This window comes from Balaenoptera musculus, chromosome 1 (genome assembly GCF_009873245.2).
Source record: "Balaenoptera musculus isolate JJ_BM4_2016_0621 chromosome 1, mBalMus1.pri.v3, whole genome shotgun sequence".
Classification (NCBI taxonomy): domain Eukaryota; kingdom Metazoa; phylum Chordata; class Mammalia; order Artiodactyla; family Balaenopteridae; genus Balaenoptera; species Balaenoptera musculus.
In genome coordinates this window covers 50,576,975-50,592,702 of record NC_045785.1, presented here as the reverse complement: position 1 = coordinate 50,592,702, position 15,728 = coordinate 50,576,975, and the positions used below count along the sequence as shown (strand labels likewise).

The following is a 15,728-nucleotide window of genomic DNA, read 5'->3' as shown; positions in this document are numbered from 1 at the left end:
TCTGCTCTTCCTTCTCTCCCTCTGCCACAAGAACATGCCTCAGCGAGCCTGCTGGATGGATATGCAGCAAGCTGAGTCAGCTCAGTTGTCACACGTGATGTTTCAGATACATGAGAGGGCCCAAATAGGATCAGCAAATCCTTGTAGTCAACCAGCAACTGGCGAGCCCGAATCACCAGAATCAACCAGCCAATCGATAGACTTGTGAACAAAAATACATGTCCTTTTGTATACCGCTAGGATTTTATGTTTGTTTCTAACCTAGCATTTTAATGGCATGAAATAACTGATATATCCCCCTCCTTCTACAAACACTTATTAGACACCTTATAGCATACCATTTCTCTCAACTGGGTGCTGAGGACACAGAGATGAATCAGAAAGAGTTCTTGTCTTCAAGAAGCTCCTCATCTCAGGGTAGTTAGATAAGTAAATAGTCAAATAGAAAACAGTGTGGTCCATGGGATGGTAAAGACAAAACATAGAATACTGTGGAGGGGCACGGCGGGTGAGGAATGAAATGGTCCAGAGATGGCTTCTTAGAGAATGGGACATAAGCTTAGACTAGTAAGATTTAGCCAGATGAATTAGAACAGGCATTCCATGTCAAGGGAATAGCTTGAACAAAGACATGCAGGTGAGAGAGATGCTCTCATTATTCAAGATACGGCAACATCTTTTTTTGGTAGCAGACCGTGGAAGCCCATTAGGTGTTAGGAAAGGACATCAAGAGATGAACCAGGACAGGCAGGGATGGACCACGTGTTCACTCATCTGGAATGGCATGAGCTTCTCATCCACCAAGCAGGGATGAATGCTGAACTGATATTATGGTTGTGGAAGGGTGTATTAAAAGGTAGGGAGGAAAAAGGAGTTAGGCACACTGGGTCTCCTCCTGCGTGTCTTGAGGCTGGGCAGAGAATCTGTTCATTCATTTATTCTACAAATATTTATTCAGCCCTTACTACGCCAGGCCCTGGGGATATAAAAGTGAACGGAATATAACCATAATTTCTGCCCTCATAAAGTTTATAGTACAGCACTTCAGCATATGGATAAACCTTCCTTAAATGTCTGAGCTCTAACTATTCTGGTTCTCTTTTCACTAAATGAGTGAGTCTTCAAATCAGCAAGAATTCCACCCTCCAAAGAGGAAGGGGGTGAGGGAAGGCAGGAGACTATACAATATTAGCAACTTTAAACTTTGTCAAATAAAGGTAATTTATAAAAGGGTAAATTTAACACCTAAAGGAAAAAGAATAATCTCAGGGGGAAAAAAAAAGGTTTTTTGTTTTCTTTTTTTTTTTTTCCTGCAAGAAAAGACAGCTTAGCTTTCATTGACATATTCACTCATTCCTTTATGGGTTCAACAGATGTTTCCTGAGCTCCTACTGTGATCCAGGCACTGAAAGTAAATGTAAACAAAAGAGCATAGTCTCCACCTTCATGGAGCTGCTCTCTCCAGAGGGTGGCAGACTAGGGTGACCAATGATTCACGTTTGGCCAGGATTCTCCCAGTTTTAGCACTAAAAGTCCTATGTCCTGGAAAGCTCTCAGCACTAGGCAAAAGGGACAACTGGTCACCCTAAGATGGACATCACACAAACGTATAAATACAAACTGTGATAAATAAATGAAAGAATATCAAAAGGTATTATAAGAGCTCATAAGTGAGGGACCTAATATAGTCTAGGGGTCAGGTAAGGCTTTTCTGAAGAAGTGATATTTGAATTAAGATGAAAACATACATAGAAATTATTCAGGTGTGAGTATATGTATATCTGTCTGTATTTGTATATGTGTGTGTGTGTGTTTGTGTTGGTATATGATACAGAGAGTGTTCCAGACAGAAGAAGCACACACTAAATGGTCTTCATTTTTGTCACTCTGTCTTTGCCAGTGGAAATTTTATCACATGCCAACTCTAGAAACTACTGCCCTACACTGCATGCCCCAGCTGCTTTGGGGTGAATAAGACAGCCCATGCCAAGCACTTGGGATCCAGGGCTTGGACAGGTGGATGGATACCCACCAAAGTCAAGCCATCTCTTTTCATGCCCTGCACCCCTTCCCTTCCAGAACTCTTCCAGCACCATTAGCCAGATTAGTTTCAGAGAGGTTGCATGTTGTCCACAGTCACACAGGTAGTAAATGGCCGAGGTGGGACTTGAAGTCAGGTAGATACTGGCCTCAAACCCCAGGATATGCTTTTTAAAAAACAAACAAACAAACAAAACTTGTATACATAAATTGCTTAGGAGAGCTTTGCATCACCTCCCCCCACCGAAACCCCAAACCCCACGATTTAAAGATGTTCTTGCATCAGCTTTTGAAGAACTCCATTGGCAGACTGGGGCTCTGCTGATCAAAAATGGCAGGTGAAGGCTCTGCCTGGCTCTGTCCAGAAATTTCTGAGTTGGCTCCTGCTTGTGCTCACTCATTTGGAATGGCACACGCTTCTCATCAGACGTCATGACTAAAGCAAGGAAACAAGGACACAGAAATATGTTCCCCAGAGCACCTCTAATCACTCCCAAACTCTGGGAGAAAACAAGTAATAGTTTGTTTTGACAGAGAGAGAGAGTGAGCACATTCATGTATTTATGTGTGCTTTAATCCTTTGCAATAAACCTAAATACTTAAAAATATTTTTGTGAAAGCTCTTTCCATGCTGATGGCTATCTTGGCCTGAAGGCTGCTCTGTGATCCAAAAGGAAGGAGCACATTTTACTCCACTAATGACAGGCGTCCGTACAGGACACTGACTTTCCAGCAATAATGTGCTGTTGGCAACAACAACAGCTACGATTGACTGGGTACTTACTAAAGGCCATATTCTAAGCACATTGCAGGAATTAAATCACTTAATCTTCACAACGACCCTAAAGGGAAGAGTCTATCATTATTCCTATTGTACAGATGTATAAACTGAGGCAGAGGCTTAAATAGCATGCCCTAGGTTATAAAAATACAAAGCAGCCAGGCTCTATAGGTTCTGTATTTGTCTCTGCCAAAGTATGCCCTTGATTTTAGGCTACCATTGATTCTTTGAGTCCTTCATTTACTTTTCAAGGGCAGAAAGCAAGGGTCATTAGAGCCAACATAGACTCACTCAGATTGAACCAACCTCTTAGCCTTGATGACAAGTGGGTTAGGGAATCTTCATGAGCAAAAGACTTTTGATAAGTTTTCCCCCATACACTTGTGTAGAGCAGAGGAGAAAGCAAGGGCTGAGTCAAAGATCTATTTGATTCTATCCTGACTACCATGTTCCAGCCAGGTGACCTTATAAAAGGTAATCTTTCTGAGCCTCAGTTTCCTCAGTTCCAAAATGGGAAGAATGATATAAATATGGGAGGACTTTTGTGAAAATGAAATAAGCTGTCACATATAAACAGCTTATTATATGTTAAATACCAAGTAAACATTAGTTCTCCTTGAAATGAGGCTTGCATGGTGGGATAGTCAGGTGACTGGGATGAATGGTCACAGCCAAAAGTAACTGCAACCATTAAGGAGGTCTCTAGATTCATTCTTCGTTTTATTTAGTCAATGGTCTTAATAATGAAGTAGAAGATGACAATACAGAAGCAAAGTTTATATTTTCAGATGGTATAAACTTGGAAGGACTACTTATCGTGAGCCAGGTCCAAATCAAGATTCAAACTTACTTTAAGAACTAGAACATTAAGCAAAATACAGCAAGAAAGTAGTTAACATTTCTTTGATCACACAGTTAAAATTCTGCACTTAAAAGGTACTGGTAATATTCTCTTCCATAATATTCTTTTTCATGGGTGGTGGTACATAAGTATTCAATTTAGTATTGTTTAAAGTGTATGTAGATCTTTGACACATTCTTTAATTATGTGTGATGTGAATAAAGTTATAAAAACCTGCAATAAAACAAAACATTTGGGACTTCCCTGGTGGTCCAGTGATAAATAATCCGCCTTCCAATGCAGGGGATGCAGGCTCGATCCCTGGTTGGGGAACTAAGATCCCACATGCCGCGGGGCAACTAAGCCTGTGCGCCACAACTACTGAGCTTGCACGCCTCAACTAGAGAGCCCACGCACCCTGGAGCCCGCGTGCCACAACTAGAGAAGAGAAAACCCGCACACCACAACTAGAGAGAAGTCCACAGGCTGCAAGGAAGAGCCCACGTGTCACAACGAAAGATCCCGCATGCCGCAATGAAAGATCCTGCATGTGGCAAGGAAGATCTCGCGTGCCTCAACTAAGACACGATGCAGCCAAAAATATATAAATAAATAAAATATTTAAAAAACAAAACATTTGTTTGCACACTATATGCTAGGCACTGAGATCAACAACAAGGTTATAAAAATAATAAGGCAAAATAACAACAACAACAATAATAATAATAGAAGAAGAAGAGAGACGAGGAAGGAGGGAGGAGGAGGGAGGGGGAAGAGGGAGGAGGAGCTGTAGGAGAAGAATTAACAATAAAGCATGGCCCTTTTCCTCAAGGAGCTCCTAGTCAGACTGGGCAGACAGAAGTGGAAATAAAAAAATTACAACGAAACATGCCAAGTGCTACAGTGAGGTGGGTGACAAGTGTGGTAGAAGCCCAGACTGCCTGGGAGAAGAGTGAGCACTTCACAGAGGTGGCCACATGGGAGCCAGGCCTTGAAGGACGAATAAGTGCTTCTTTAGGTAGAGAGGGAGGGCATCCCAGGCAGCAACGCTCAGAGTCATGAAGCTGTGCAAGCATCTTGATTCTCATGAGGGCTTAAAGTTCCACATTTTACTTTATATAAAAGTTCACATGATTTGAAGGATGGGTATATTTTTGCATCAACATATCCTACTGCTTGTCAAAGATTCAATTTTTAAAATACGGTGGCTGAAAAAAAGTCTCAGTGAAACCACCCTCAAAGTCAGGCAGTAAGAAGAAGAAATTATAATATAGAAATAAGAAGAAGAAGAAGAAATAGAAATCAAATAGTAATTGCTAACAGTTATTGTGGGCTTATTATGTGCCAGACTCTTCTAGGCTCTTTATAGACATTATCACATTTAAGACTCATGACAACCCAATGAGACCCAGTGAGGACCCAATGAGGTCCTGTTATTATACAAACTCCACAAATGAGGACATCTAAGCTGAAGGAGGTCAAATAGCTAGTAAATACGAGAGGAGTAATTACAAGATACAAGCAGGATCCAAGGTATGATCTACCAACTTATTTTTGTCTCTAGATCTGACTCTCCTTATCTATAAAATAAATGGATTGGACTAGAGATGTTTAAGATCTCTCTTGTCTTTGAGACGAAGATTCTGGGAAGTTGAGTCATTCTCCCCTAGCTGGCCAATCAGAACTCTGCAGCAAGCTATTTCAACACAGACTCTGCCCTCACATGCCCTGGGGCTCGTGGGGTTGCATGGGGCTACCTCTTGGGGCTTCTGTAAGTATCCACTTTGTTCTACTACCTCTCTGACCTGTGGCCAAGATTACTGGGGGCTCTTCTTGAGTGCCAACTTCATGGGTTATATTCAATGGCTACTATCTATAACATCTTACATTAGCTGAGTAAATATTCAGCACATACTTATTGGATACAGACTGAGTTCAAACTACTATTTAAATAGAAAAAGACAGAAAGATGGGTGTCGAGAGCCATGTAAATGACATAATCCCTGCCCTGTCGAAGTTTACAATCTAGTAGGTATGGGAGGGCAGGATGGGCTGGGTAGTAACTCAGGTATCAAGGGACTTCTGAGTGTACATTTGCATTCAGACTTAGAATAACCCTACTAGTACATGGGGTCAAGCACGCACAGCCCGTTTTACAGGTGAAGACCCAGGGACGGGGGCAGTAAGCAAACTACCGAGGATCGCAAGGATCAGAAATGGTGGGGTTGGGATTAGAAGTCTCTCTCTATGTGCTCCTGCCTCTTTTCACGTCTGTCCCCAAGCTGGATCCATGAGTGGATGCCATTGGCTGACTTTGATCTAAGGCTATGCTACTGTCAGCTGAGTTTCCCTGCGCTGATAAAACCCAGGCGCCTGCTCACACCTCTTTCTGGGAGTGACGACTGGGCTCAGGGCAGGGAGCCGCTCCAGAGACGTCCGCTCTGCCTTCCCCCACCCCATCATCCCGAGCTTGGCCTAAGCCTCTGGCAGGGGCAGGAGGCAGGCTCCCGGCGCCAGTGGTCCTGGGAGGGAACAGGAGGTTTTGTTTTGAGTGTCTCCAGCCAGGTTGGGAATGTTCGAGGGTAGCCGCAGGCATGTGTGGGGCTGGGTATTTCCGTGGTGGCTCATCTCTCCCTCCAAATGGACTGTGCTATCGTCTTACTAGAAAAAAACCATTTATACACATTCCAGCCAACTCCCAGCTCACTACACAGTACAAAAAAGAGCACAGAGAATTCTGTTTATGAATGGGGGCTCTTAGCATTCACCTCTATTTTTGTACTTCTCAGATTGAACTGAAGTGAGCTGTTTGCCTCTCCTACGAAATGGTGAAGAACCACATCTTATCTTAAAGGCAGTAAATAAACACGGTTTAGTACAATAATATAGAGCATAGACCTTGGAGTCAGGAAAACCTGGTTTTCCATTCTGGTTTGGTCGCATCCTAGCCATGAACCTTTGAATCTCTTTGAGTCTCAGTTTCCTTATCTATAAATGGAGATAATCTCACCTACTAGAGTTTTGTGCCAGTCTTAAATGGTATAAAGTATATAATGATCCTAGGACATAACATGCTCTCAATGAACGTGAAACACAGATGGTTTCATTCTATTCCTTTTTGGGATAGTGGAAAGATGTGAGTCCAAAGACCCAGGGTCAGGTCCAGACCCTACCCCATATCAGCTCTGTCTCTCTGGTGGGCTCTTCTTTCTCTTCCCTCCTGGATTTTTCTTACTTACCACAACTCTCGGGGTCAGCTCACACACTCCCATGTGTATTATGATAATTTTTATGCTGTTGAGTTTCAAATTTTTATCCCAAACTCCGAACTTGCTCCTGAGTTCCATACAAGACATTTGACCTGAACGTCTAATTGACATGTCCAAAATAGACCTTGTCATCCTTCCTCCCGGGGCTCCTCTTGTTCGGGGGGTCCCTGTCTCAGTGAATGGTACCCTATTTACCCATCCAGCAGGATATCATTCTTCACTTCTTGATCTCACTCATCTGCTCTACTGTAGGTTGCATGTACTATCAACTCTATTTTTCAAACACAAGCCTTTGCATTTCTCCCCACTGTCATTACATTAGTCAGTCCCATACCTTTTCTTGCTTGGGTTATTGCGACAGCAGTTAAACTGGTTTCCCTGCCCCAAATATTGTCCTTCTCCCTGCTCCTCCACAAGCCCCACTCAGAGACTCTAACTTCCATACCTGCACCCCAATGATCCTTCTAATACACAAACCTAATTATATCACTTCCCTTACTTACATCCTTTAGATGCTCCCCATGGCATGAGACCTTTCTGACCTGGCTTTGATCTGTTTGGCCTAATCATACATGTGACCATTTCCCCCGCCCTTTGCCCCATCATTTTTTACTGCAGCAAGCCCATCAAGGCCCAGAAATTCCCCAAGAGAGAAACTGCCCTAGAAATTCCCCCAATTCCCCTTTTCTTTCTCATCTCTGAGTCTTCATCAATTCTCCTCTCTCTGACTGAAAGGCAGCCCCTCTCACTTTCCCCTGACTAACTCTTACACGTCCTTTTATAAGACTCCACTCCATATTACCTGCCCTGGGAAGCCTTCTCTAAACGCTGACTTCTCCGCCATTGCCGGGTTGAGTGTGCCTCCCTGCATCTTCCCTTAGCTTCCATATTGCAGGCTGTCCTAACACATGTTACATGTGTGAACGTATATACCTAGATCTATAAATACATACATAATAGGTACTTGATGATGCAATATGTACACAGTATGCTCTGTAAATGAAATCATCACACAAATGTAGAGCATGGCTAAAATTATTATTAACATAACAATCTCACTGGCATTAAGAGCAACAATAGAATATAACATATGTCCAGTCACCTGTAAGTGACCCACGGTTAATAAAGCTCAGGCCTGCCAAATTTTCCTCTCCTCTATTTGGAGGTTTTGGAAAGGTTCAGAGTCCTCCAGTAAAGAGTTTGCCTTTCCTAGAAACCCAATTCCTTTATTTCAGTCTGAGCAAAACAAGAACACATGAAACCTGTTCACAGATGTCCCCTGGGGCTTAGCAGCCTAAGCGGGCAGGGAGGGCACTGAGCAGGTGTATCACCCAACCAAATGGTTCCCAAATCTGGGATGGAGGGAGGCTGCCAGATACTGCCTGCAATGTCCTGAATTATTTGCTAAGGATTTTGGACTCCTTAAGCCTCGTTCTTCATCATGCTGAAAGCCACATGTGATCACAACAGAAATGTCATTCATATGCTTCTCATCCACTTAACGCAACTGAAGTTGATTGCAAGAGAGACTAAATAGCCAAGGAAACTTTGGGGTCTTCCTAAAGTTCCCCTCAGTTTCCTTTCCCCTGCAGACCAGAAGCCACACTTGGCCTTCCCTGTACAGATGCCTGACTGGCTCCAGGGAGCTTGGACTACCTTCAGCTTTGGCAGCTCTGAGAGCTGTATGACCCCAAAGGTGTAAATTCATATCTTGCATCTTTTTCACAGCCCAAACAACCTGTGGTGGGTAAACAATGACTGGTTTCTTCTGTAACAGGGGAGGGGGCCGTGGGGTGTAGGGGAGGGAGCTAAAGAGGAGGGGTGCTCTGCACAGTATTTATTCATCAGACGGATTCTTAGCTCTTGTTGCTCTGATGGCACATAGCAAATTGGACCCTCAAAATCAGAACCATATTTTCTATTTCTGTCACACCCTCCACGAGTGAGCACAGTACTATTAAGCGGTTCTCAAACATGGCTCAACCAAGGCTCTTTTGATTCTAAATGAGCTGTTAGGAAAAGCAGCTCCCTCTTACAGAATTTAGGGTTCCTTTAAAAAGATGCCTGGGAGTCGTTTCTCAGCCGAGGCTGATCAGCTGGTACGGAGGAGGATGACACAGCCTTTTCCGTTGTAACAGGCCCTTGGCACCTATGACACAGCGCTTCTGTCAGACATGCTCTGATTTTAACTGCTAAGTTGTGGCCACTTCTCTCCCAGCCCTGCTCCTGATCAGTTTCTGCATTTCCCTTATTAAGACTGTTTGCTTTAATACCCGTGTCTGGCCTCAGATATCATCTCATAAATCTGACCAGGGACTTTGATTTTCTGGTTTAACTCTCAACGTTCTGTCTTAACTTGCCGTGTCACCTTGGCCCTTGGGGTGTTCATCTGAAAAATGGGGCACATAGGACCTCTTTTTACAGATTTGTAAAGATTAAATGTGCCACAGTCTATTATAGGCATTGGTGCAGTGCCTGGTACATTCAGTGACCCAGGGAAATGAAGCCCGTATTAATATCATCACCTCCATACTGGCCAAAGTGTACTTCTTATTTATGGATTGGCATACATGTGGGTGTTTAATTTTAAAAAGTACGATCTGACACCCTCTTGACTAGAATTCTAAAGTAGGGTACAGAGGTTGTACTGGCTCTAGAGAAGAGAGAGCAAGATAAGAATCAAACTATCACTCAGATGGGTTCAGTTCTATTGGCAAGATCTATCACTGGGATTAAATACAAGTGAGGTTTTACCCTGTTAACAGCATACTATATAAAGGCAAAGAGAGCCTTGGCTGATTTATACTGGGGCCTCTTTTGATAAAAGACTTCCTGTGCACATGCATCAGTCGTTGCCTTTTGGAAGTGCTCCCTAAAGACCCCACTCCTGCTAATTAGGGAATGCTCAGGGGAATTTGAGCCAAGTCCATACAAGTCTAGACCTGAAGAATCCTTTTTTTTTTTTTTTAATTGATTTATTTGGTTGCACTGGGTCTTAGTTGAGGCAGGTGGGCTCCTTAGTTGTGGCATGTGAACTCTTAGTTGCAGCATGCGCATGGGATCTAGTTCCCCGACCAGGGATCGAACCCTGGTCCCCTGCATTGGGAGTGTGGAGTCTTAACCACCGTGCCACCAGGGAAGTCCCTAGACCTGAAGAATCCTTATCTGCAGAACTCTCTCTCCATTTTTGGCCTCACAGAAGATGAGAAGGCCAGTCTGGCTGGGCGAAGAGAACTAAAAACTATCCATAGTTACATGGATAGCTCCCTCAATGAATGACTGCAAAAGTATTATAAACTGAGAAGTGTTCATGCAATACATAGGGTAAAGGGGTTTACCCCTTACATTTTCTCTGTAACAAAGGAGACTGATGAGAACATTAAAATACAGTGATGGTTGGATGGAGAAGGCCAGGAGAAGGGAGATAGGGAGAGAAGTTGTGAAACCCAACCTTCTCTGGCTACCTACTTTGTTACCAGGGAGAGCACACAGGTGGCACATGCAACAGCGTGTCCACGGCAGATAAGTGATCACGGCCCTCCGTCTTGCCGTTTCTGGATGAGGCATCCAGGGTGCTGGAGAGCCACTGCCATCAAGTCAAATGAAGTGACATGCCCTGAAGCCTCTCTGCCATTCCATGGGGGGCACTTTCACATACATTCCCCCGCCTAAGATGCTGGGCAAGCCTGTGCCACACTTGATTTTGATGAGAAAGGGAGCTGAACTTCCGAGATATTAACTCAAGTTCCCAAACTTCCAAACAAGGCAGAATCAGGATTTAAACTCAAATCAGACCAAAGAGTCCGTATCTTTTCTGAGACACTTTTTATTTTTTTTTAGAGAAGAAAGGTTGTAAAAAGGAGAGGTAAGGACACAGCAGGCAGAGAGCAGCACCCTCTTCACTGTTTGGTCTGGAGCCAGCCCAGCTCCTCCTGGACCTCAGATGGAATATGTCCCTTGCAAATTCAACAGACATGATGAGATTTTCCTATACTGTGGGGGAGGAAAAGAGAGAGAGAGAACTCACACATTCCAGGGTATCTTTTCATACTCTCCCTATTCAATAGCAGTTCTTTAGGAATGTTAAGGGAGACTCATGTTTAAAAAAAACCCAAAAAACCAGAAACTACTTAAAAATTGTTTTTCTATTTAAATGAGTTCTTATAAAAGAGAAATGGCTTGTACCACAGAGGCAAGGGGACTAAAGAAGAAAGGATGCTCGGAGGGGAAGTTGATTGAGAGGGTATGCCCTGTGCCTGTACTCTTATAAAAGACCGGGCTAATACAGGCGATATGTAAACACTGCAGAACAATCAGAAACAAATGAAATGGGGGCTTCAGAGTAACAGTGTTCAGCTGTGGGCAATGGCCAGGAGGCAGCTTTTGTTATGAATAGATCCTCTGCATGTAAGGCAGGCCTGATTTTAACCCCTGGCTAGGCTATAGGCTATTTAGTGTATGAGAACGGACCAGGGCCCATCTGGATTACCTTAGAAAAAAGAATGCGGGTGGAGGTGGGGTTAGAAAAGGGAAAAAAGCAGCTATCTGTAAAATATAAAATATATGATCTGATGTAGGACAGGGTTACGGTTCTGGGAGAGTGGTTTAAATAGAGTTTCTGTGTTATTAATCAGTCATGTATTTGGCTTACAACATAACAAATGACAACTACAATGGTTTTTATTCTTTTTTAAAGGCATTGCAAATAAACAAGGGGGAAAGAGGGAGGGAAGGCCAGCTAACACTTGCCAAGCTGCCACTATGTGCTGATGGTTTCATACATATTCTCAGGTATAGTCTTCATGAGAACGCTGCCATTTCCTTTGGTTTACAGATGAAGAAACCATGGCTCACAAAAATTCAAAGCCCTTGTTCATGGTCACATGGGTGCCAAGTGGTAGAATGGAGATTTGATCCTGGTCTGTCTGACTCCAAAAGCTCTTCCTACTATAGCTAGCTGCTTCTTGGATGTTTGGGAACCAGAAAAGTCAGGTGAATGTAAGGGGTTCAGTGGAACCAGCCCTTCTCCTTCCCGGTTTTAGTTTGGGCTGTGGGTTGACAGAAAGGGACCCGTGGTGCCTGCAAGGGTAAGGGCACTGCCTAAGGGTACCCTTAATGAGCAAACCAAGCCTGGTTTCTGGAGCTCAGTATGCTTCCCTAGGGTCCTGCCTTTCTCCCTCTCTCCACTCATCATGCAGCAATCAGACACAAGATTAAATGAAACTGGCCACCAGGGCCAGCCTGGCTCCCAGGATGTGTGAATTCTGGCAGAACACTCTGTGTGTTGATACCCTCTGTGTGCGGTGTGGGCTTATGTGCCATTGGCCTAGCAATCTGAGAATCTGGCTCTCGCCTGAGGGACAGATGTCAGGGTTAGGAGTAAGAGCTATTTTTCCACTTCACTGGCCTGCTCTTGGAGGGTGGTGACTGAGCACTCAGCTGTGGTAGGGGGAAATACTCCTCCACCCTCTATACCTGCCCCTGGGGGATACACAGAGGGGAGTGCTGGTTAATGAGGCCTGGGGGCCGGTGAGACTGCGTCCTGGAAGCTGAATAGTGCCATGAAGAAGAGGCATTTCGGTTCAGCCAGGTTGGGAATCACAGCCCATGCAGCAAGTTATGAGAGGCTGACGAATCTTGGTTTCTTCCATGTCAGTGACAGACAAGAGTATTCACTTTCCAGAAGGTCTGGGAAGATCAGAGGCAACAGAGAGAAATCCCTGACATACTGCCTGCACACAGTAAATAATCAACAAGTGATAGCTGATTATTTAACTTTCTGAACCAGGAAATGTTAAGCCAGGCAATGTTTAATCTACTTTTTTCTGAGTGAAGAGTGCAGACCAGCCTGGTTAATCCTGCTCATGTGCAAATAACAGAGGTGCCGGCAGAGGATGTGGATGGCTGGAGATTCGGTAGGTTTTAGGTGGAAGAAATCTGTGTCTCATTTTTTATGCCAGACCCAGAGGATGGCTTGGATCTCAAGTTGTGTCCCTAATGGGTTGATGGTAAAAAACACATCTAATGTTTACACTTGAAGCATTTCTGTTAATTGAGGCTCTGCACTCATCTGTGAAGAGTTTCCACAGCTGCCTTCTAGGGCTGTGGGGCTATTAGCTGTGACCATGCATGCAAAGCACTTGGTGTGGTTTCTGACACCGAGCAGGTCCCTAAGACAGGCGAAGAGAGGAGGGCCCAGGAAACATCTGGGGCCTGTGGAGAATCAAGACTCTCTAGAGCAGGGACACTTCACACACTTCTTTGGCAAACATTTAATTGAACACCTACTATGTGTCAAGCCCTGGAGAAACAAAGATGAAAACGATACTGTCCTTGTCCTAGTTTTCAGTGTCATCATGATGTCTGACTGCTAATCTCAAAATGGCAAGAGACTCCGATAAGCACTTCAATAAAGATATAAGTTCTTAGCACAACAATGGCTTGAAGAAGGTGTTATGATTTGGCTGGAATGTAGAATATACAGTAAATCACACAAATGTTGAATTGGCAAATACTGTGAGCAAAAGCCTGGGTTACTGGCTTTATCTGCACTATCTCATGTAATAATTATTACAGGCCTGTAAGATAGGTGTCTATATCCCCATTTTACAGATGTGAGAACTGAGGCTCAGAGGGGTTATATAACTTGCCCAAGGTCAGGCAGCCATGGTGCAGGACATGCAAATATTTAATGTCAGACCTATGAGTGGAGGGCAGGCAGAGGTCAGACGATGAAAATCCTTTCACGACATGCTAAAGAGCAGGGATTTTTTTTTTTTTTTTTCTTGAAGGCAATGGGAGAAATAATCCCAATTTATGTTCTGGTTACTTTGTAGCTAGAAGTCCACAAACCCACTGCTGCCGCCTCTCAAGCACACATATTCTGGATTACCAGAGGCCGAAATTGCACAGTGGTTCATTTTGGTTTGTTTTGATTCACAACTGAATGCATAGTGAATGATAATTATCTGTTATGCTGCCCAAAAGTTCCTGCGGTCACAGGCTACGTAAGTGTTCCACACAGAGCTGGGCCTTCCCTGGCCCTCTGGAGCCTCCAAGCTCTGGATCAGCCTCCTGGTGTGTAAGCATGTGTGGTTTCTTCTACTTTGCTAAGTCAACAGTTCTAGGCAGGGGAAAAGAGGCTTTGCCGCTAATACATTTCTCCAGAAAGCCCTTTACTGCCTCACCTCATTTAATCCATCTACTCTTACCCAAATTGTGCTCTCTACCACCTTCTGCCCCTCCATGCTCTGAATGTTTCAAACTTGCTACTTTGACCTTGGACTTTTAAACCACCTGACCAGCACTGGCAGAAAAGCCGATACATAAATGTGAGCCTTGGACATCTCAAAGGGGCAGGGCAAACTGTCAGCCACTTCAGACCCGCTTCTGCCTTGATTCAGGTAACATCCCACCCAAGACCTTCATCTCCATCTCTCACTCATAACAAGCCTGGTCTCAAGGGCCTGGCCTTTGAATTTAGTCTTCTATATCCTGACTCCTCTTGACAACTTTGGCTTAGATGCCCTCCCCCAGCTCTCCTTGCTCTGAAAGCGCTTCTTCCCTTAGTGGCAGTGAAGAACAGATACTATGAGAGCCTCAAAACCGGGCGAGGAGGCTGCACAGGCCACGCCAGACCTTTCTACAGAAGTTCTTGGTGCAGTTCAACACCACCACCTGGGCATTATGGAATGGTGGGCTTTTTGGATCCTCAAGACTGGGAGAGCCTTCAAGAACACCTTCAAGATACCAAAAAAAGGTGAGCGTTCAACACCACCACATCTTCAATGCTTGTCCCACTTCAGACCTGAATCCTAAGTGAGCGACTGCTTCATTCAAAATTCACTGAAAGCCAACTTTGTGTCAGGGGCTATACCAGTCATTAGTGATACAGAAATGAACAGGCCACAATACCTGACCTTGAGGAATTCACAGCCACTGAGCAAGGATGACATACACCCAACTAACAACAAACAAACCACACAACAAGCACTGTGATAGAGGTATGTACCTTGGGGGCACGCAGAAACCCACCTAATGTAGTCTGAAAGCTTCCAGGAAGAGATGATGCCTAAACTAAAATTTAAAGGCTAAGTGGGAGTTAGCCAGGAGGAGTGAAAAAAAGGGCATTTCAGGGAGAAGGAGAGGAAGCAGAGAGTGTAGTACAGCAGGGCTGGAGGAGAGAGAAGGGGAAGGAGAAGAGTGCAACATGGGGTTAGAGAGGTCAACATGGGCTACGCCATACACAGGGTCATCAAACTTGCTAAGAACTTAAGAGTACTGACTGCAGGGGGGATGGGAAGGGGAAGAATAGTATGATTCAAGCTGGTAGGGGAGATGGTGGCCAAGACCTTTGTCCTCTCTGGGACTCCACTTTGTCACCTATAAATGAGAGAACGCAATTAGATGATCTTTAAAGTTCCCTCTGGGTCTCTTAACTGTTCTCTGAATGGATGATCACAGTTCTAGAAATATTTTTCATGATGTTATAGAGTTGGTAGCTAAGCATTATCAACGGGTGCCTGAAAGATCTTTTAAGCTCTAAGAAGGGAGAAAGAACACAGAATTTGGCTCCCAGTGACTTGAGTTCAGGGCCAGGTGTGCTACTGACTGACTCTGTGGCTGGGTAAATCACTTATACCCTCTTTCATCTGTAACAGGTATAACAAAGCTTTTTAGGGTCACTATAAGGAATAAAGATCACCAGTATTTCAAAATACCTGGCACATAGCAGTTACTCAAGAAATGCCCACCGACTATTAATGGGACTGGGCAGACTGTAGCTCAGTATATTCTT

General features: G+C 44.2%; 1 protein-coding gene across 13 annotated transcripts in view; it reads right to left on the bottom strand.

The window, feature by feature from the left end:
* Window positions 1–15,728, bottom strand: part of FGGY (FGGY carbohydrate kinase domain containing) — a 411,376-nt gene that overhangs the window by 137,512 nt on the left and 258,136 nt on the right. The gene's annotated exons all lie outside the window — the stretch shown is intronic.